This window comes from Podarcis pityusensis (assembly GCF_964106645.2).
Source record: "Podarcis pityusensis genome assembly, chromosome: 4".
Taxonomy (NCBI): Eukaryota; Metazoa; Chordata; class Lepidosauria; order Squamata; family Lacertidae; genus Podarcis; species Podarcis pityusensis.
In genome coordinates, this window is record NC_138027.1 from 97097631 (window position 1) to 97119105 (window position 21475).

Consider the following 21475-nt stretch of genomic DNA (forward strand, 5'->3'; position numbering starts at 1 on the left):
TTCTCTGGCGGTGAGAAATGTTCTGATCGCTACCCTAGACTTACTAAATGGCAGCTCCGGCTCATTTATTCCCATACTCATGCTCCCTTTTAACTCTTAAAAGAAAATCCCTTTCCTCGTTGCTCACTTAACTTTTCCCTATTTAGTTCAAGAGCTAAATGTTCAAGTTTACAAAGTGGTTTCTAACTTCCCAGGTTCTTTAATGTTCAAGAAAAGTTCCACCGAGAAAGAACAAACTCAAAAATCCATAGCTGGTTTTGAAAAATTTTTGCTCCCAATTTTTGAAAACATGAAGCCTGGCTGCGACTCAGGACAGGCAAGCAGGACAAAGTGTCTAAGCAGCATGCTCCAAAATCTAGAGATGGGAGAGAAATGAGATTTGCAACCAGCCTAATTCACACTTCCCAAAATGAAATACAGCTGTTCTGCAAAATGTGTACTTCTCTGAGTTCTGTGATGCAATTCTCAGACCATAACACAAGTACACAAAGTTTATTAGAGGAAGGTGTGCATAAGAATGCATATATTAGTGAAATTAACATTAAAAAAAAAGAATTGCGTTGAAGATAGTTGGTTGCAAAAATATATCTGTTAGGCAAAATTCACACAAAAATATGGAGAAACCCTGACAGGAAAACACTGGTGGATTTTCATGAGAACCTTTTTTTAAAAAAATTCACAAACTGATGCAGAGGTGACGCTAACTGAACTTAAAGTTGGAGAAACCAATATGGACAGATTCATCCACCCTGCTAGAACGCCCTGTGAGTTTTTGAAATAATCTTTAAATGTATCTCTTGAACTGCATACTACTTCATGGGTCCAGGGTATGCAATTGCCAGGATTGCCAAAGCATCAGGGAGAGAATTGAAAGGCACTGGGCCAGTTGATGGTGGAAGATTGCACTCTTTCAAAACAACAACAACCACCACCACCATCGCTACCACCATTGGCCACCTTATCTTAAATTCAGCTAAGACACCACCAACCCTGACCAGACAGTGATGTTTGCCTCTGCAAAATCTTGAGGGGCTTTCGCTTTTCTGCACACAAACACTCTGGATGTTAAAAAGTCTGTGTGCCAAAAGGTTTAGCACCGCTTAGGTTGGTTGGATTGTTGGCGTGGCTTGTGCTGGCCCAAAAGCTTAGCTCTGGGCCAAAGGAGGGAGGGTGCAGGGCTCCATTAAAGTGGTATTGGATAGTAGAGTTAACTCTGGAAACAAAGCAAACACCTTTGTAAGATAAGTCCCGTCCCCCCCATTCAGACAGTCTTCACTCTTGCATGTAAGCCAATCATGCAACAGGGAGTTGGGTTCCCTGCCAAGCGCCATGCCATCTTTAGTCTGTGTGGAGCCTCCGAGACTTTGAGAGCCAAGGACTGCAGTGGGGAGTTGCCTCTCTTTGTGAAGGTTATGCCTCTCAGAATAGGAGCTCCCCATTGACGGGAGGCAGCCAACTGGAAGGGTAACAAACAGGGGTTTGTGAGATTTGATATAGGACCCCGAAGCCGTCTCTTGCTCCTGGGACCAGATGCCCCTCTGCCTCGCTAGCATTTCCAAAGGATGAAAGATCATCAGCGCAGCCTCAAAACATGTCAGGGGACAACTGCGCAGGTGTATACATCTGCTTTCCCCACCCAATAAAGCCATGAGCAGCCTCTCCCTTAAGCCTTCTCCTCTACAGCTCTCTTTTCCTTTGAAAGTTCAGAGCAGCTTACATACGGTTTCTTATTCACGCACTGGTCAGGCCTGTACTCGTGTAGCTTCGACATCGCAACAGGTTCTCCTGGACCATTCACTAGTGTCCATTTGAGAGCACTTTAGCTCACAGGAGATAATCTGGTATCTGAAAAGCAAACCACTCTCATATCATGTACTGAGTTTTTTAAAAAGCTGCAGCACCAGGAAAGAAAAAGCACATTGTTGCCAAAGATGTCTCATCTTGCACCATTATTATATCAGCCTCTTTATGTTGCATGTACATGCATAGACCTACAAACTTTGTTGTTTTAGCTGTCATCCTTTAAAAAACTATATCTTCTAGTATTTTTTTTCCTTTATGTTAGAGGCTCATGATTCATTCTTACTTGGCTACAGCACACTCTTCCACCCACATAGAAAAACATGCCAAACCTCTGAGGTTTTGCAATATTCTTTTGTAGCATTGCTTTTATCAGGCAATCAAGTCAATATTAATGTAATTTTTTCCCCTAAAGCAAAAGCAGCCTTTGCTGCCAAATGCACACGGCTCACTGGGTGATAAAATAAAGTATCAACAGATAGTTTCCCCCAAAAAAATTCAGCTAAAGATATTCCCAAAGATTTGTGGCTTGCATTTGTTTGTGCTAATACGTGCTGTGCTGAATGAAGACATTCATAAGGATCTGATCCTAAGGATCCAATCTTAAAATATGCTTATTAGCATGAAAATTCCACCACATGTCAAGAGGATGACTCATAAACAAGCTTGACTGTAGACCAAACCTTGTGCATTTTCTTTGTGAAGATAATCCTAAAACCATAAGGGAGGATTTTGTTATGGAATGAAGGGGATATAAATTAGAGTGAGCTGAAACTACTTGCCTTGTTTTAAGTTTGTTTTCGTGAGTGTCAAAAGCGCCTTCTGTTTTTGGTAGTTCTTTGGCACTTGTTGCAGACACATTCACATTGTTGCAATGTAGTTTTGCGACGCCATTTTCTTTCTCCTCCTTCCTTGCCCTTACAGTCCTCAGCCTCATCACGGGCAGTTGAGCCACCTGGATGAACGATAACTCCCAGATACCCTGATTTCTCTTGAAAGAAAGAAAGAAAGAAAGAAAGAAAGAAAGAAAGAAAGAAAGAACAAGTTTCTAGCATTTGTAGAAGCTTGGATATGGGGCCAAATCTATAAGCACTTACTGTATTTTTCGCTCTATAAGACACACCAGACCATAAGCCGCACCTAATTTTTGGAGGAGGAAAACAAGGAAAAAAATATTCTGATTCCCAGAAGCCAGAACAGCAAGAAGGATCGCTGTGCAGTGATCCCTCTTGCTGTTCTGGCTTCTGGGATAGCTGCGCAGCCTGCATTCGCTCCATAAGACACACATCATCTCCCCTTACTTTTTAGGAGGGGGAAAAAGTGCGTCTTATAGAGCGAAAAATACGGTAATTCACATTTGTTTTGAAAGCAACTCACCTTCTTCCACCTTTAGCCAATCAATGAAGTCAAACCAGTGGCATTTAGGAAAGAAGATCTAGCCAATGAGACACAGCAAAAGCAAGAGTGAAACACCCATGATCTCGACTCTTCTAGATTATCAGCCTTTTCTGCTGGTCGTTCCCTGGTGTGGAATTGACTGCATGGCCTAAAATCCAGGATTTTAATGTGATGGGGGAGTATTGTATCAACTCAAAAACAAAAAAAAAGTAGCAGGAAAGTTACAGGAGCACACAATCTAAGTCAGGACTTGTTTTACCCTGAAATGCAAATTTCTTCCAAGTTTTAAAGATTGCACTGGGATTAACAGAGCAATTATTATTGTATCCATATGGTAGCGGGCAAGACTGTGGCTGGGAGAGTGTGGGTTACACCGACCCTGCAAAGTAGTCCAGTGTTGTTATCCCTATCTTGATGAAGAGAGTGTGGAGGTAGCATATGACAACCTCAAAGTGTAATTCAGGTTTGTTAACCTGATATTTTGGATTGGGGAAGGGGAAGGGGCAGTTGTGAAGCTTTGCTGCAGCAGCACTGAAATTAATTAAGAGCTGAGCTAGTATTGTAGGGAGCCAGGGGAAAAATGGGGCGCTTCAGTAGTGGTTGGAAAGACATTGTCTGAATACAAGGTCAACACACAGATGGGCAGCAGATGTAGCACAAACCGAGGTGTAGACCTGGAATACAGGTTTCACAGAACAGGGGTAGCTTCCAAATGACACATCCCATCAGCGCACAGGGGAACTTTCCCCCTCTCTTCTTCCAGATTGCTCCATAGGGTTGGGGGAACCACTCTTAGGGACTGCATGTGGGGAGAAGAAGGGCGGACATTCCATTGACAAGAGTAGATCCTTGCAGTGAGGGGGTGTTAGTTGTATAATGACTCCTGTCTAGCCAGGCCTTGCCACTGTTCAGTCACCAGATCTACCAGAAGTTTTGGTCTTGTTCTCTGTTGCTAGTCACGTTTGTTTGTTTGTTTGTTTGTTTGTTTGTTTGTTTGTGATATTCCCTCTTCCCTGATGGCAAAATTCATGAACCTCACTTGCCCATACTGTCTTTTATCCTACTGTCTATCACCTCACAGATGATTTTGCAGATGACTTTGTGATGGTAAGTCATCCATTAATGTACTGAAAATGCATGTAAGCAAACACATATGAATTTCCACTGTCCAATGAACTAAAAGGCAGTGGTGTAGGTAAATGAGAACAAGGACAGAAAATTCCTTTTAAAGAAACCAAGCAGATTACTATTAAACAGGAGAGTGGACTGGTTTTTCCAAAGTTGTGATCCTCAGTGTTGACTAAGTTACTTATGTTCTCAAAGTTCTTCACGATGCAGCACATGTACTTAAGGATAAAAATAAAAATGAGAAATAAGATAAAATTTGGTTGGGAAATCAATTCAGTATTTCACAAAAATCTTTAAAAAATATTGTCTTCTGCTGTTGGCCTACTTGGGTTCAAATGCTGAGAAGTGGTCAGGAAGTCTAATTTCAGGAGGCAATTTCAAGTCTGGACACAAACTTCTACATTTCATTGTCCAAGAAAATGATTATGAGCTGTTTCTAAACCTGGGAAATGCCATGTTTACATTTCAGCATGTGAACTTGCTTTATCATGCTCCCAAAGCAATTGACCGAATAACTGCAAATTATTAGTGGAATGTTTTAGTGAAGATTTCCCATGCGTCGTCCCAGGTGTGTTGCAAACCACATATGATCATTCCAAAGAAGCTGGTATAGCTTAGTTTTTCACAGAAAGTGACAAGCAAAACAGTTATGCACATCTAAGTCCTAGGTGTGCATAAAGTCCTTGCTTTAAAATGCAAAGGATAATTTAGACTGGTGTGAATAAACATTGCTATAAGAGATATAAATCAACTCTTAGTGTTTAACATTTCCCCGCAAGATGCATTACGGCCATCTTAATAATCGTAATAATATTTTCCATAATAAATACCTGCTGGTGGTTCTGTCCTCGAATATTGAGGGCTTTAATCTGCCACAAACGTAGAGCTAGTTAAGGGCATGCTGGTGTCCCTAATTTACAATTAAGGAATAAATATGATCACGCCCTCTAATAGCAAACTCAGCATGTGAGTGTTGACATGACTGGAGCCCCAATGGAGCCTAGAGGAAGAGGAGGAGGATGTCAGCATGCTCAAGAGAACCCCGAGGTTTACAGAAGAACAAAAAATATTTGCAGCAAGGGAGGGGAGGAAGAGACTAAGTTGATTCAAAAAACCCAAGAACACCAAACCCAAAACAGTCCCATGAGAACTGAACATAAGGACTGGATATACACTGAGCGGGTATTGGGGGGGGTTGAAACAGAAAAACAGCAGGAATTGGGGAACGGGATGGAATATCTTAGAAGCAGCCAGTTGACGGGCTGGAACACTGCACAAATGCAACATTTTACAGGCCCCAGTTGTTAGTGAGTAATAAATAACTGTGCTTGAAAAAGCTCAATATGGAGGCCAAATGGCCGAAATATTGGAAAATTTTGGAACAAGATGGAGATAGACTGAAATTGCAGAGTTTTGAGAAATTAAAAAACAAAGTGCGAGACTGGCTTCATTATTATCAGATAATGGAGGCATATAATTTGGACAAGAAAATTGGTTTCCTGGTGGAAAAATCAAAATTAGAAACAGAACTGTTAGAACCCAAAACTAAGATTTTGTCAAAGATGTATAACTTGCTGCTGAAATGGAATACTCAGGATGAAATGGTGAAATCTGCTATGATTAAATGGGCGCAAGATGTTGGACATAACATAATGATGACTGACTGGGAACAGTTATGGACCACAGGTATGAAGTTTACGGCATGTAATGCCTTAAGAGAGAATATTATGAAAATGATATACAGGTGGTACATGACCCCAGTCAAGCTTGCAAAAATTTATCATTTGCCTGATAACAAATGTTGGAAATGTAAAGAAACTGAAGGTACATTCTTTCACCTTTGGTGGACGTGCCCAAGGATTAAGGCTTTCTGGGAAATGATATATAATGAACTGAAAAAGGTATTTAAATTTACCTTCTTGAAGAAACCAGAGGCCTTTCTCCTGGGCATAGTCGGCCAATTGGTGCCAAAGAAGGATAGAACTTTTTTTATGTATGCCACAACAGCAGCAAGAATACTCATTGCAAAGTATTGGAAGACACAAGATTTACCCACCCGGGAAGAATGGCAGATGAAGCTGATGGACTATATGGAACTGGCAGAAATGACTGGCAGAATCCGAGACCAGGGAGAAGAGTCGGTGGAAGAAGATTGGAAGAAATTCAAAGACTACCTACAGAAATATTGTAAAATTAATGAATGTTAGAATGATGTTGGATAGAAATTAAGTGGTTTCCAGCTGTAATGCTTTAAGGGAATATGAAAAATGGGTTGTTAATAGGTAAAAATCTAACATTATTTTAAGACCAAAGATTAGGATAAATAAAGAGGGTAAGGATTTGCTGAACCAACAGATGGAAGTGGAATACAAAAAAGGGAGGTATGAGGAGGTCCGGGAAACAAGCTAAGGAAAAATAAGTAATGGAAAAACTGAGTGGTTTTTAATCATTTTTATTTTGTATTTTCTTTTTCTTTTTCATTTTTATATTGTAACTTTGTATCTTCTTTTTCTTTTTCATTTTTATATTGTAATTTTCTGAAAATCTTAATAAATATCTTATAAAAAAAAATGAATAATAAATAACTGCAATGACAAACCTAGACAGCATCTTAAAAAGCAGAGACATCACCTTGCCAACAAAGGTCCATATAGTTAAAGCTATGGTTTTCCCAGTAGTGATGTATGGAAGTGAAAGCTGGACCACAAAGAAGGCTGGTCGCCGAAGAATTGATGCTTTTGAATTATGGTGCTGGAGGAAACTCTTGAGAGTCTCATGGACTGCAAGAAGATCAAACTGATCCATTCTTAAGGAAATCAGCCCTGAGTGCTCACTGGAAGGAATCATAGAATCATAGAGTTGGAAGAGACCACAAGGACCATCGAGCCCAACCCCCTACCAAGCAGGAAACACCATCAGAGCACTCCTGACATATGGTTGTCAAGCCTCTGCTTAAAGACCTCCAAAGAAGGAGACTCCACCACACTCCTTGGCAGCAAATTCCACTGTCAAACAGCTCTTACTGTCAGGAAGTTCTTCCTAATGTTTAGGTGGAATCTTCTTTCTTGTAGTTTGGATCCATTGCTCTGTGTCCGCTTCTCTGGAGCAGCAGAAAACAACCTTTCTCCCTCCTCTATGTGACATCCTTTTATATATTTGAACATGGCTATCATATCACCCCTTAACCTCCTCTTCTCCAGGCTAAACATGCCCAGCTCCCTTAGCCGTTCCTCATAAGGCATCGTTTCCAGGCTTTTGACCATTTTGGTTGCCCTCCTCTGGACACGTTCCAGTTTGTCAGTGTCCTTCTTGAACTGTAGTGCCCAGAACTGGACACAGTACTCCAGGTGAGGTCTGACCAGCGCAGAATACAGTGGCACTATTACTTCCCTTGATCTAGATGCTATACTCCTATTGATGCAGCCCAGAATTGCATTGGCTTTTTTAGCTGCCGCGTCACACTGTTGGCTCATGTCAAGTTTGTGGTCAACCAAGACTCCTAGATCCTTTTCACATGTACTGCTCTCAAGCCAGATCGTGAAGCTGAGGCTCCAGTACTTTGGCCACCTCATGAGAAGAGAAGACTCCCTGGAAAAGACCCTGATGTTGGGAAAGATGGAGGGCACAAGGAGAAGGGGACGGCAGAGGACGAGATGGTGGGACAGTGTTCTCGAAGCTACCAGCATGAGTTTGGCCAAAATGCGGGAGCCAGTGGAAGACAGAAGTGCCTGGCATGCTCTGGTCCATGGGGTCACGAAGAGTCGGACACGACTAAACGACTAAACAACAATAAATAACTGGGAATGTGCTGTTTTTAAGGATACCAAAAATCTGCTGCCTGAGATGGTCCACTTCGCACCTTTAAGCAATACCATTCATGCATTAAAAAAATGTCCTTGCCTTGCCTCGATCACCTGCCCTGATTTGGTAACTTCTTTTGGCTCCTAGGGCCTTCATTCTTTCCTTATACGTTAATGTTCTTGTAACCTGGGCCCTTGCTTGCTCCACCCTAGCACTGATTACTAATTTCTCCACCTTTGACACAATGTTTCCTTCTTTAACGTCCTGGAGGTATAGCCGAAATTATTGACTACACGGAGTATTCTCAGCACGCATATATAAACTATTCCCTCTCACTTATCACCTGCCTCAGCACCTGCCTTGTTTGTCATGTTCTGTAGGAAATAAGGTAACTGTAGGCCTTAAACAGAATCTTCTTTCTATGTGATGTTTCCTCATAGTACCTGGTATGCAATGAGCACAAAAGGATTCCTCATGTATTAGCATGAGGTCAATTAGTAATGGTGATGGATTAAATAGCAACCAGTGAGATTTGTCCAGATGACACAATTTTTCTCTCTGAGAGCAGCTCAATTGCAGGAGTTTAGATGGGGAAGTCCTGCAAGAACTGACTTGCACTGGTCTCTCTTATGAGAAATATTTCCAGTTCTCAGGCTTATGTCACTGATTGGTATCTTTTCGCAAGTAAACACTGTTGTTTTGTACTTTTCCAGATAGCTAGAATTCTGGAGTAGTCCCAATTTCCAAACACAATACTGAATGGGACTGTACCTCTATAGGCAGGAAAGGTAAAGGTAAAGTTTACTATAAAAGAAATTACAACCCCAAAAAACCCTGCATTGAGGGTGCAAGATAAATTTTGCTCTATGTCTGCAACAGAGGACAATCTTTGCTTCTTTGCTGGTCCTTGATTGATTTTGTCTTCCTAGTTCAGTCTCAAAAAACATATAAATATATACATATACAGAGAGAAAGGGTGTGAAATACAAAAACCCATGCAAACAACAGTCTCAAAGAGTCAGTGATTAAAAAGCATATAAACCAGCATGATAACTAATGATGAAAGGAAGGACAACATTTCTACTTTTCCTGCGTATATTCATCAATGTCCACTGACAGTAGAAGACTCCATCATAGACAAGGATCTACAGTCTGAAAGGAGTTCTTGCCAGTCAATTTTAGGAACCGGTAGGGGCAACACTGACTTCCTTTAAATTCTTCAGGGTTGGCATAGGGAATAACAGCAGGGCATAGGTGACTTGTCATGGTAAGCATGAGGTTGCTCAGTGAATGTGAGGAAGCAACAATGACAGCAAATGGTCTAATTTTGAGTTATGCCATTCCCCCACCCCATACAGCAGCCATGTTGTGTTGTGACACATACCTACTGGCAGCCATTTTGTAACTGGCACAGGCTCAAAATCTGGAATGTTTCCACTAGTCCAAAATGGTTGGCAACCCCTGTCTAAGATGATAGGAACCATTATAATTCCATGTAGGGACTATCGGGACTCGGTAGCACCAAAGCATGTATGAACTGGCCCTTAGCAGAACATTTAAACTCAGTGATGCAATCATCATTTGGTTCGGTAAGCTAGAAAGGACTGTGAGAAGCTAAGCTTACTGAAAAAGAGCAACCTCATTACCGGGTTATATTTGAATTCTTATAAAGAGCAAAGTGCACACTGGAGAGAACAAAGGAAGCTTGCACTGGCTGTGACGCAGGAAATTCTTATTTAATTGTGGTCATAATGACTCATCACCACTCACTTTGCAAGACGAGAGCAAAGCCCACTTTGGTGGGGAAAGGGCCACTCTCAGCCATAGCTCCAAGTCCTTTGCTTTCAGGATAGAAGGCAGGTAGTAGTAAAAACAAAGTCAAAGAATTTTTGTCTCCAAATGTTGTGGTGGTGAGGGGCAGGGGCCTAGGAAGGCAAGTCATAAATCAATATAGGTAAGAAAACATTAAAAACAGGTAGTCTAATATGCTAAAGTTTCTTGATTTAGTCTTAACCATATTTCTTTTTACCATTTCTTAGAATTATGCACAGGTCTAAATACCAGCGGGAAGGTAAACGGCGTTCCGTGTGCTGCGCTGGCTCGCCAGATGCAGCTTGTCACGCTGGCCACGTGACCCGGAAGTGTCTGCGGACAGCGCTGGCTCCCGGCCTATAGAGTGAGATGAGCGCGCAACCCTAGAGTCTGGCAAGACTGGCCCGTACGGGCAGGGGTACCTTTACCTTTACTTAACACATGCTAGTAAAATGGTGCTGTGTTGCGTGCTCCTATTCAGCCATGTTGTTTTCCAGGATACACCTTTTCCAGGATACACCTGCTTCACAATTCCTGGGTTTCCCCACTCTAAAAAATCAGTCAGCAAGCATTTGTAGCCTAATCCTCATTGAACTGCTTATTTTACTGAAAAGTTGGGTGGTAGTGGTACTAACATCTTGGGGTTCCGTTGAGTCCTTCAACACCTCCCTCCTATAAATGCGTTTGGCACTGTTTTGTACTTGGAGAATGACTTATTAGCAGATATGAATGCGGCAGCTAGACTGGTGACTGGGAGTGGCCGTCGAGACCATATAACACCGATCCTTAAAGATCTTCATTGGCTCCCAGTACGTTTCTGAGTACAATTCAAAGGCTGGTGCTGACCTTTAAAGCCCTAAACAGCCTCAGTCCTGTATACCTGAAGGAGCATCTCCACCCCCCATCATCTAGCACTGAGGGCCTTCTGGAGGTTCCCTCGCTGCAAGAAGTGAGGTTACAGGGAACCAGGCAGAGGGACTTCTTGGTAGTGGCGCCTGCCCTGTGAAACGCCCTCCCATCAGACGTCAAGGAAATAAACAACTATTTTACTTTTAAAAGACAACTGAAGGCGGCCCTGTTTAGGGAAGTTTTTAATGTTTGATGCTGTATTGTTTTTAATATTCGGTTGGAAGCCGCCCAGAGTGGCTGGGGAAACCCAGCCAGATGGGCAGGGTATAAATAATAAATAATAATTATTATTAATAGCTTCATAAAGCTTCATAAAGAGGACATTTTATATCAGCCCTTGCTCTCACCTTCATCAGTTACCTTGGCCACCAAGTAAGGAGAGCTGGGAGCTTGAAACTGCCAAGCCTGCCTGGGAAAGGAGATGCGCACACCTTCAGGATGAAAACATCCAAGTGCTACCACCTTGCCCTGGTCATGTTGGTAGCACACCTTCATGGGCATCCAGCTGCAGAACCTTTAAAGAATAGATCTGGATCTGCAGCAGTGACATCAAAAGACTGGGAAAGAGGATATATTTAATATACCTTATTTTTCCATGTATAAGACGACCTTTGTTTCTGAATTCTTGGGTGATAAATTGGGGGTCATCTTATACACGGGTTAATATGCTAAGTAAGCAAGGACTGGTGCTGCGGCCGTAGCAGGGAAGTGTCAATGAGGAGGCTGCTTGCTCACTCTTCCCGGCTTAGGAAGAGTATTTGGTGAGTGCCAGTATGTGGCGTATTACGGCACCAGTTCCGTCAGCCAGAGGAGGGGATCGCCGGAAAGCTGCTCAACATCTCAGCAAACTTACAAAAGAAGCTCAACAACTGCTGAGGGCTCCCTGAAATAGGGGTCATCTTATACATGGAGTCGTGTTATACATGTAAAAATACGGTAACTAACCTTCCTTTTCCTTCATCTGACATCCCCGCGTTTTTTAAACGTATGTTTACCATGACTCTATTTTCTCTTTCATCAGGTGCCTTGGAGGTGAAAAGGTGACACACCAATATTTTAATTAAATGAATATTGCATCTGTATTCCACTTTTCCCACAGCGATCGCAGAGCCAGGTACATGTGGCCTCATCCATAATACCCTCATGACAACCCTGTGAAGTCCCTTAGGCTGAGTATCCACACTGACCTTTCCTTCGTGCTTCAAAGCTCCCTGTCCAAGCACTCTTCCCCTGCTCCGATTCAGCTTTAAAGACAATAGATAACAGAATCATAGAGTTGGAAGGGACCACGACGATCATGTAGTCCTACCCCCTGCAATGCAGAAATCTTTTGCCCAATGTGAAGCTAAAACCCATGGCCCTGAAATTAAGAGTCTCGTGCTCTGGCGACTGAGCGGTTTTTCACAGGGAAAGCTCTGGGGCAAAAAAAGGAGTGCTCAGACACGGAGCATGGACCTGTGGCTGGAAAGAGCAGGGCAAAAGTTAAGTGTGGATAAGCCCTACCAGTGACTGGCCCAAGGACACACAGCAAGATTCATGAGTAATGAAAATGGGGCCTGCCTGCTCCAAATCCAGTATTCTATTCATTAGCCACTCTGGATTTCCATTTTGTTCCAATAAAATGAAAAATAAATAGCAAGCTCTTGACAATCCCCCACCCACCCACATTGGTGAAAACATTGGGAGGCAGTATACCATGAAGCAAAATACTCCCTGGCATGCATATTCAAGAAATTGCCCTAGAGAGCCCAGAGGAGACCTGTGTCCCACTGCCCCTGTGGCTACAACCCTAGTTTGAAGAACACAGAAATTCACAGCTGCATATGAATTGGCATTCATCATTTGATTTACCGGAAAAACAATATTTGCATAGGTGGAAGACTCAGCGATGAAAATGAAGCAAAGAATGCAATAATAGCTTGCATAGTACACTGGATTGTGACCACTGTGACTCATTCGTGATTCCAAAAGCACATTATGGTAAGAGAAAGTCAGTTCACAGAGCTGGTTTCGAGGATGGCAAACATGTTGCCTAGCTTATCAGGACCGACTTTGTCTACCATTGTTGAATAATTGCCTGGGATGATAAGTAAAGTGATAAAAGAGAATGATATCTGATAGCCGATTGCTGATAGGAGTTCCACCCCTTTTGATAATCAAGCAAAAGCTGGATCCTAATATGTCGTTATCATAAATAAACAAGTTCCAGGGTTCATTCTCTTTAGCCTGCTAACATTGCTCCCACATCACCACACAGCCACCCCTCCATTGGATTTCCTGGGATCTGTAATGGAAGATGATCTTGAGTAAAGTGAGAGGATTTTCATTCTCTGCCAATGTATTTTTTTTAAAAAACAAAACAAAACCAAGAGCTTTATCTACAGAAATCCTGAACCAGTTTACTCTGGCTACCTTTTAAGGCACCAGATGTAATGGGCTTTGGGGGGCCTCCTTAGACTTAATGGCCTTGTGCTTCACCCCCTTTAGCTGGCTGCATGTATTACTTCACTTACTCATGGGGTGGTGTGTATTATTTCACTTCAAAATGTGATAGGTCAGCCCTGTTGCATTCTGTACCTCTCTTGCTCATTCTGCAGAGTTGGGAGCACTGAGAACTGGTTCTAAAGTGGCAATGTTTTTCGCTCGCCCAGAAAAGTGATGGTGTGGTCATGTGCAGGACCACATGTGGGAGCTGGCCCTTGTGCCCACATCTGCAAGAAGAGATGGGTATTAGTCAGCGCCCACTTTGTGAATGGAGTGTTGTCTTTTTCGGACGTTTGATTTCAGTTTTTAGAGTTTAGATATCCCTTTCCTTCATCAGTCGGACAGACTCAAGAGGAGAGGAACTTTTCTCAGGTCCAATGCTTCCTTGTGGCCAGTTTTCATGGAGGGGTGTGTGTGGAACACATAACATTGGTAAGTATGGCATGCCACTCAACTGTCCCGATTCGAGCGGGACATCCCGGAATTACAGAAGCCATCCTGGTTTCTGATCAGATGTTCCTTTTTTTGGTCTCGCACTCTGGTGCAAGTCAGAAAGCTCGCACCAGAGCACAGGACCAAAAATCCAGCGAGAGGGCAAGACCCAAATACGAGTATTCTGATTTTGATCAGTAGGATGTTGGGGGGTATGGTATGGGCATGGGGGGAAATAGGTGGGGAAATGGATCTGAGTCTTACCTTTGTACAACCAGCTTCACTTCAATAGCAGGAACAACCACACTGTTGTGTGTCGAGGTCCTCAAGCCACCCCCCAACAATTCACACATCACACATCAATTTTGGTTCGGGTTTTTGGCACGATTTTGGCCACAACTTTATTTAAAGACACACAAGTGAGTGGTTGCTTAGGCATTGGTTCCGATTATCTGTCCTTGCCCAGGGACAGAACTGACTTCCGGATTCCAGTGGAAGCCAGTGAGGGAAACAATTTTGGGAGAAAATGAAGCTGGGCCTCAGTCCCTCACTTCTCACCCTCATGCTCCTGGTGGCTTGCACGGAACAAGTCCGATGCCAGGGACAAGGACGAAAAGAATGGCAAGCCCCTGGATTCCTTTAACGGAATTCCCTTTCCACACCACCATTGGAGGGGTAGGCACTTACCCCTCCACCAACCAATTTGAACCAATGGCTAACCGCCAACCTTACAAGTTGTGACGATTTGCTACACAGTAGGCAAAAACCAAATGGCACCAGCCAATCAGCCAAATGGACAAAATTCCTACCAGGCCCCTGCCTCAAAGCAGATGACCCCATTACAGGCATAGCAAGGTAAAGCGAACAACCCCCCCCCCCCAATATAGGGAGGGTGGGCTGGTGATCCGGTGCAAGCAGCCAAGAGGACGCCCAAAGTTGGGCGTCCAGTATTTAAAACCTCTGACCCCTCCTTCAAATTGGCAACAAGCAATTCTCCCCAGCGACCCAATTAACCAATTCACTGCCTGGGTCACTCCGCAAATCCGCCCAGCAACAATGGGGTGGCTTGTATCCCCCACCGCAACACGTGCTCTCTGCTAGGGAGAACATGTTTTGTCATCGTTTTCCAAACTGAAACACATCAGAGTGTTAGAAAGCCATGCTTCGAGAATAATTAGAGCTGAAAAGCTTAGCTGAGAATCAGAGCTGAGGAGTCTACCATCCTAGGACAGAAGTGGAAGAAAACTTTTCATCCCAGGATGGTTATAAATTAGAAAGTGTACAGTCCTGAAAACAGTTGCATGCCATTCTGTGATTTCTCATAAAGAAAGTAGGATCAGGATGATTGCTCTCTTATTCCTAAAATTAGTCTGCAGTCCTAAATACAGGAAGCAGGCCCACTAGATAGACTGGGACTAACTTCTGAGGAAGTACACATAGGATTGCACTATCAGAGTCATAGTACAAGACACAGCAGTAAAAAGCAAAATAAATCTCATGTCAAACAAAAATATGATCGTTTTAAAACTGTGTCTAAACTAATTCTGCAGTTCTTACTCTGAAATAGTCCATTCCTTTCATTTTCTCCAAAGAGCAAGGCATATGGAAGGCGCATTACAAGAAGACTTTTCAAAAATAACATGGTTGAAAACCACGTTCAGGAAACAGGGTTGAGTAGCTTGTTCATAGTTTCCCAACATACTTACATTTGGGCTGGAAGCAGAGATCCTTTTCGCTTTGAGGATGATTGGAAACACCCCAAGACGTGATATTCACTTCCGTGTCAGCTAGCCAACGTTCTTCAAATTAGCACAGACAGCACCTAACCCTTTTAAAAGCAGGTTGTGCTCAGTTGCTGGGGTTCTGTTATATTTTTTGGCAAGCAATCATTGGATGAAGGCCAATGTAACATTTAAATAGTGGTCAGGTGGGGATCGCATGCAGGGCATAATCTTAACTTCACAATTTACCCTGACCATATAATTTAATAGTAGATCAAGGCAAGCACAATAACTGCCTTTACATGGGATCCAGTTTTTCCCCCTCTCTCCTGGAAATCACTTTCTCCTCTATCTCTATCTCCTTCTCTTTCTCTCTCTCTCCATTGCGTTAGTGTTGCTGGTGCAACCCACTTTAGGTTTCAGATCAGTCACAAAGCACCTAAACTGTATATGTACAAACTGATTAAATATATATTCTCCTGGGAATCGAGAGAACTTGTATTTGAGAGAATGTAAGGAGATAAACTTGAGTGTCTGAATTCACAACTCCCTTAATGTCACATTCTCTGACAAAGTTTAAGAATCGGTTTTCTGCTGTTTCAAAAGCTGTTGTGGAAAACAACCTTCTTGTGTTAAAAGAATAAAAACCGCCAGGCTAGAAGATTGCCAAGTTAGGTGTAAACATCTTTGCATAATGATCTTAAAGGGGGGGAAAGTGCTGAGAACTGGGAAAGAATTCAAGCCAATGGCATACATAGAGAATCAATGTAGCCTTAGGTTTTCCAAGATACCGTAGTTCTACCAGTTACACTACTCCTAACAGCCACAACCAGCTTTCCCAGGCCAATTCAGCAACCTCAGACATGTCTTGCCACGTTGAAACTCTTTTTCATGTATAGCACTTGTGGTACAACTTGGCATAGCTTCAAACCACCCACACACTGGAGGGATGAAAAGATCAAATTAGAGGGAAATTTCCACCTATTTATTCTCAAAGGGGGAGAAAAACACTCGGTTGCACAGGTAGGCACGCCCAAACCTTCTTTTTTTTTCTTTTTTTTGTCCTCAGTACTCAAATACTAGAACATGTCTAAGAAACAGGAGCAACAAGAACATCTATAGATGGCAAGCTGGTATTTGAACTCGTAGAGTCATGTCCAAGGCCCAAAATGCTCTGGTCTAATTGTGTGGCCCTGGGACAGTCCTCATTTACTACTATTTCTTTGTCTGTGAACATAACCTAACAGAAAAAGTACCACTCTCATTAATGAACTACAACTTTGAAAAGACAACAGTTAAGTTTGAGTTTACAAACATGAAAACAACTCTTTAATATTCCATAAGAGAAAATATACAGTGGTACCTCGGGTTAAGTATTTAATTCGTTCCGGAGGTCTGTTCTTAACCTGAAACTGTTCTTAACCTAAAGCACAATTTTAGCTAATGGGGCCTCCTTCTGCCACTGCACCGCCGGAGCACGATTTCTGCTCTTATCCTGAAGCAAAGTTCTTAACCTGAAGCACTATTTTTTTGTTAGCGGAGTCTGTAACCTGAAGCGTATGTAACCTGAAGCGTTTGTAACCTGAGGTACCACTGTACACTAATACATGGGTAGGCAAACTAAGGCCCGGGGACCGGATCCGGTTCACTTCTCAATCTGGTCCACGGACGGTCCGGGAATCAGTGTGTTTTTACATGAGTAGAATGTGTCCTTTCATTTAAAATGCATCTCTGGATTATTTGTGGAGCATAGGAATTTGTTCATTCCCCCCCCCCAAAAAAATATAGTCCGGCCCCCCACTAGATATGAGGGACAGTGCACCCAGTGGCGTAGCGTGGGGGTGCAGGGGGGCCAGCCGCACCGGGCGCAACATCTGGGGGGGGCGCGCTCGCACTCGCAGCTCTCTGAGTGCTAAAATCCACGGGTTAGGGGGCGCAAATTACTTGCCTTGCCCCGGGTGCTGACAACCCACGCTATGCCACTGAGTGCACCGGCCCCCTGCTAAAAAAAATTGCTGACCCCCTGCACTAATATATCATATAATTATTAATATTTGTCCATGTAATATATTTGTCTGCAGATATATTTTATCTGCAGGAGTTGCTGGAAGGAGGTGTACAAGTCTCCAATCCACTCTGGATTTGTGCAGGATTTACTCCTTAGCCTTCCCTCAATGCAGCGGAGGTTTAGGAACAGAGTTTTCCTTCTCCTAGATGGGCTACCTTCCCAGGGTTGATAAGCCCGATCTGCTCCTCACTTCCTTCTACAGCACGTACAGAAAACGTGTTCTTGACCATTGGACCCACTATTGGCCTCACCTGCTCAGTCTGCTGGAGCCTGTCTTCACATGCAGGAGAAGTCCACAACTCATGGAGGGTTTGCGACCCATTGGCTACCCTTGCCTGGTTTAGCCAGCCAGTCAAAGCCATTCCCGGGTGTGGCTGCTGTTGCACACTGACAGCTTCTAGGACCCACAGGTGAGAGCTGAATGCAGACGAGGGTCAAGGGTGGACAAACTACCCTAGAAAGAGCACAACGTGTTTGCCACTCCTCTCCTAACACCCCACACCCCACAAATGCCTTACAGCAACTCTGGCAGTCAAGCTGGTGTCAAACGTATTGCTCTGCTATCCTCTGGGCCACATCAACAAGGCTGAGAGGTGGACTCGGCGTCTGGGCAGCCCAAGACCTTCAGATATGCTGCCCAGGCTTGCACTCCAGAGAGGCCCCTGAGCTGCTGCTAAAGCGTGTTCTCCTTCATGGAGAGCACGTGTTGTGGTGGGGTCTAACAGGACACCCCCTCTTGGTCACTGGGCTGGACCATTTGGATGGTCCATGACTGTGATTGGGCCAATTTGGGTTGTTGGGGAGATTTTGATGTTACCATTTAGAGGGATGGCCCGAAGGTTATATATTCTTGGCACGCAGCTTTTTTCAGTCTCTTTTGCTGCGCGCATCAGATCGCCCACCCACCCTCCCTAATTTAGGGCTGTTGCGTTTGACCTTGCTATGCCTGTCATGGGGTCGTCTGCTTTTGGGGCAGGGGCCTGGTAAGAATTTTGTCATTTGGCAGATTGGCTGGTGCCATTTGGTTTTTGCCTACTTCGTAGCAAATCGTCACAACTTGTAAGGTTGCGGTTAGGCATTGGTTAAAATTTGGTTGGTGGAGGGGATGTGGTTGGCTGTGCCTGTCCCTCCAATGCTGCTGATGCAAGGGAATTCCATTAAAGGAATCCAGGGGCTTGCCATACTTTCATCTGAATCCCTGGCGTGGGGCTTGGGCTGTGCAAGCCCCTGGAAGAGGTGAGGGTCTGGTGCCCAGCTCCATTTTCTCCCCAATATTGTTTTCCCTTACTGGCTTTTGCTGGAATCCGGAAGTCAGTTCTGTCCCTGGACGGGGACAGATAGTCGGAACCAATGCCTAAGCAACCACTCACATTTATGTATTTTAATAAAGTTGTGGCTAAAATTATGCCAAAAACCTTAAACAAAAATTCTGTGTGACCTCGACACGCAATGCAGCAATTGACTTCACCTGCAGAGGCACACTCCATTTTCTCTGGAGACCAACGGATGCCAACAACAATATTTTATCTTGTGGAATGTGAAAATGATGCACCTGACTATGTTGTTATGTCAGCAAAAACACAATGTCTGTAAACTGCGCTATAAATTAAACAAGCTATGTAAATGATCATTAGAAAGACCTGATGTTCTTAACTTTGAAGGGTAACCGGAGTCTGTTGCAAGCACTTCTAAGTCTCCACATTTTCTCCCAAGTCTCCCTGCGACCTTCTTCCTTCCCTTCCCTTGTTTCTTTTTGTTGCCTTTGTTCTTGACAGCACATCAAGGGTTATTCTGCACATATGAATCTACTTTATACTACTTACTGATTTTGTCACTTTCCTCAGGTGACTCTCAGGCTGTATGCACATCATACGTTTAAAGCATGTGACTTACCCAAGAGAACCCTGGGAACTGCAGTTTGTTAAGGGTGCTGGGAATTATAGCTCTGTGGGAGGTTAACTGCAGTTTCCAAGATTATTTGGGGTAGGTCATGTGCTTTAAAAAGGGACGTGGATGGCGCTGTGGGTTAAACCACAGAGCCTAGGACTTGCCGATCAAAAGGTCGGCGGTTCGAATCCCCTTGACAGGGTGAGCTATCATTGCTCGGTCCCAGCTCCTGCCAACCTAGCAGTTCGAAAGCATGTCAAAGTGCAAGTAGATAAATAGGTACCGCTCCTGCGGGAAGGTAAACGGTGTTTCCGTGCACAGCTCTGGTTCGCCAGAAGTGGCTTAGTCATGCTGGCCACATGACCCGGAAGCTGTCTGCGGACAAACACCGGCTCCCTTGGTCAATAAAGCGAGATGAGTGCCGTAACCCCAGAGTCGGCCACAACTGGACCTAATGGTCAGGGGTCCCTTTACCTTTACCTTTTTATGTGCTTTAAATGTCCTCAGAATGACTTACAGCACTGAAATATACACAAATACATAAGCCAACAAGGGCAAGAATCAAGCATGTATAAATAAATCCTACTGAAAATTCAGAAGTCAGTTTCAAGCATCCAGGGAGACAAGGAATAAAGGGAAGTTGAGGAGAATTTTAGCATTCCAGTCAACTAGTTCTATATCCCCAGTGCCTGGAAATCTGCTTATTACAGTATCTAACACATATATTCAATCATTGCAAAAAGGTAGGGAATAAATATTAATATTTCCCATGCAGATGGCAAATAGCAATATTTTATATACATAAACGACAGGAGAACTGGTAAAACTGTTCCTATTTCAGCTTTCAGGGAAGGAGCGGGAGACACGCACATGACCAAATGCTCCTCCGTACTGATTAAAAAACAACAACCCTCCGTGAACATACAAAACTATAATATCAGGAAGAAAGCTAGGCTGGAACTCTTCTGGCTGACACGCTTCATTTCATATGTGCAGGAAGTTTTTTTTACACTCAGCCACACTACCACACCCTGCCCTGTGCGCTCCTTAGGCCAAGCAGCACAGCCCAAGAATAGTTTTAACATCTCATCTGCCGTTTCCATGAAATTCTCAGCCAAAAATGGATGCCAACGGTCAGTGAGAGGAGCTCTTGCGGTGCACATTTCCACGGCAGAAAATCAGATATAATTTCTTTAGAATAAAATGCTTACGTATACCTTCTAAGTATATCCTGGACTAAGGTGATATTGGAGCAGGTCCTCATTTTGGAAAGTTTTGTGAACTGCACAAGGATGTAGATTCATTCTCTCTCTCTCTCTCTCTCTCTCTCTCTCACTCACACACACACACACACACTCTACCTATTTTCACATTCTCAGTGCTAACAATTTCTTATTCACATAGCACAGTTATTCAGTCAAATGTCGTTGGAATCCACTTGCATTAAGCTAAGCTGTGCAACAGAAACTCACATCAATAGACCTATTGCAGATGCTTCAAATCAGCCAGAGCTTTAGAGTCAGTTCGCTCATCACCGCTTGTGAATTTGCATTCTGATTTATTTTTCGTTTCTTTGTTTTAAACAACGTTTTCCCCAGAAAAAAAGAAATCCAATCGAGCCCTTCTATCTTTTGAAATTGTTGCCTGCATAGCTTATTTCCACAGATACCACAGTATGTCTTGTTTTATTTATGATTCTTGGAAAAACTTTGATCTGCATGCCAATCGTGATAAAGGCACAATCTCTCATGAATACACAGGTAGCTTAACAGCCAGTTTGTCTAGTTTTGTGTGTGCGTTCATTTTAAATGGGCGTTGGCATTTATTTTTAGTTGTGCAATATCTAGCTCAGAGAGGTTACAATGCTGTGTCTATTTTGATATTTAATTGCTAGCAATCTCTGAAATACCAAGGGTACCTTAGAGGCACACATCTGAACTAATTACAGCACCGGGGAGGTCTGAACAGTCCGTAATTTATGCGACACCTAGATCTTTGTCCACCCAGCCGCTTTGCCACAAATTTCCGGTGTATT

At 43.3% G+C, this 21475-nt stretch overlaps 1 protein-coding gene and 1 long non-coding RNA gene across 2 annotated transcripts in view; both read right to left on the reverse strand.

Annotated features, from left to right (window-relative positions):
• The window catches only part of KLF5 (KLF transcription factor 5), a 183437-nt gene that overhangs the window by 100211 nt on the left and 61751 nt on the right, over window positions 1–21475 (reverse strand). The gene's annotated exons all lie outside the window — the stretch shown is intronic.
• On the reverse strand, window positions 583–5573 carry LOC308475938. The gene is made up of 3 exons (XR_013985560.1): window positions 3178–5573; window positions 2583–2791; window positions 583–1845 (listed from the first exon to the last, which is right to left on the reverse strand). It is a non-coding gene; the product is annotated as an uncharacterized lncRNA (long non-coding RNA).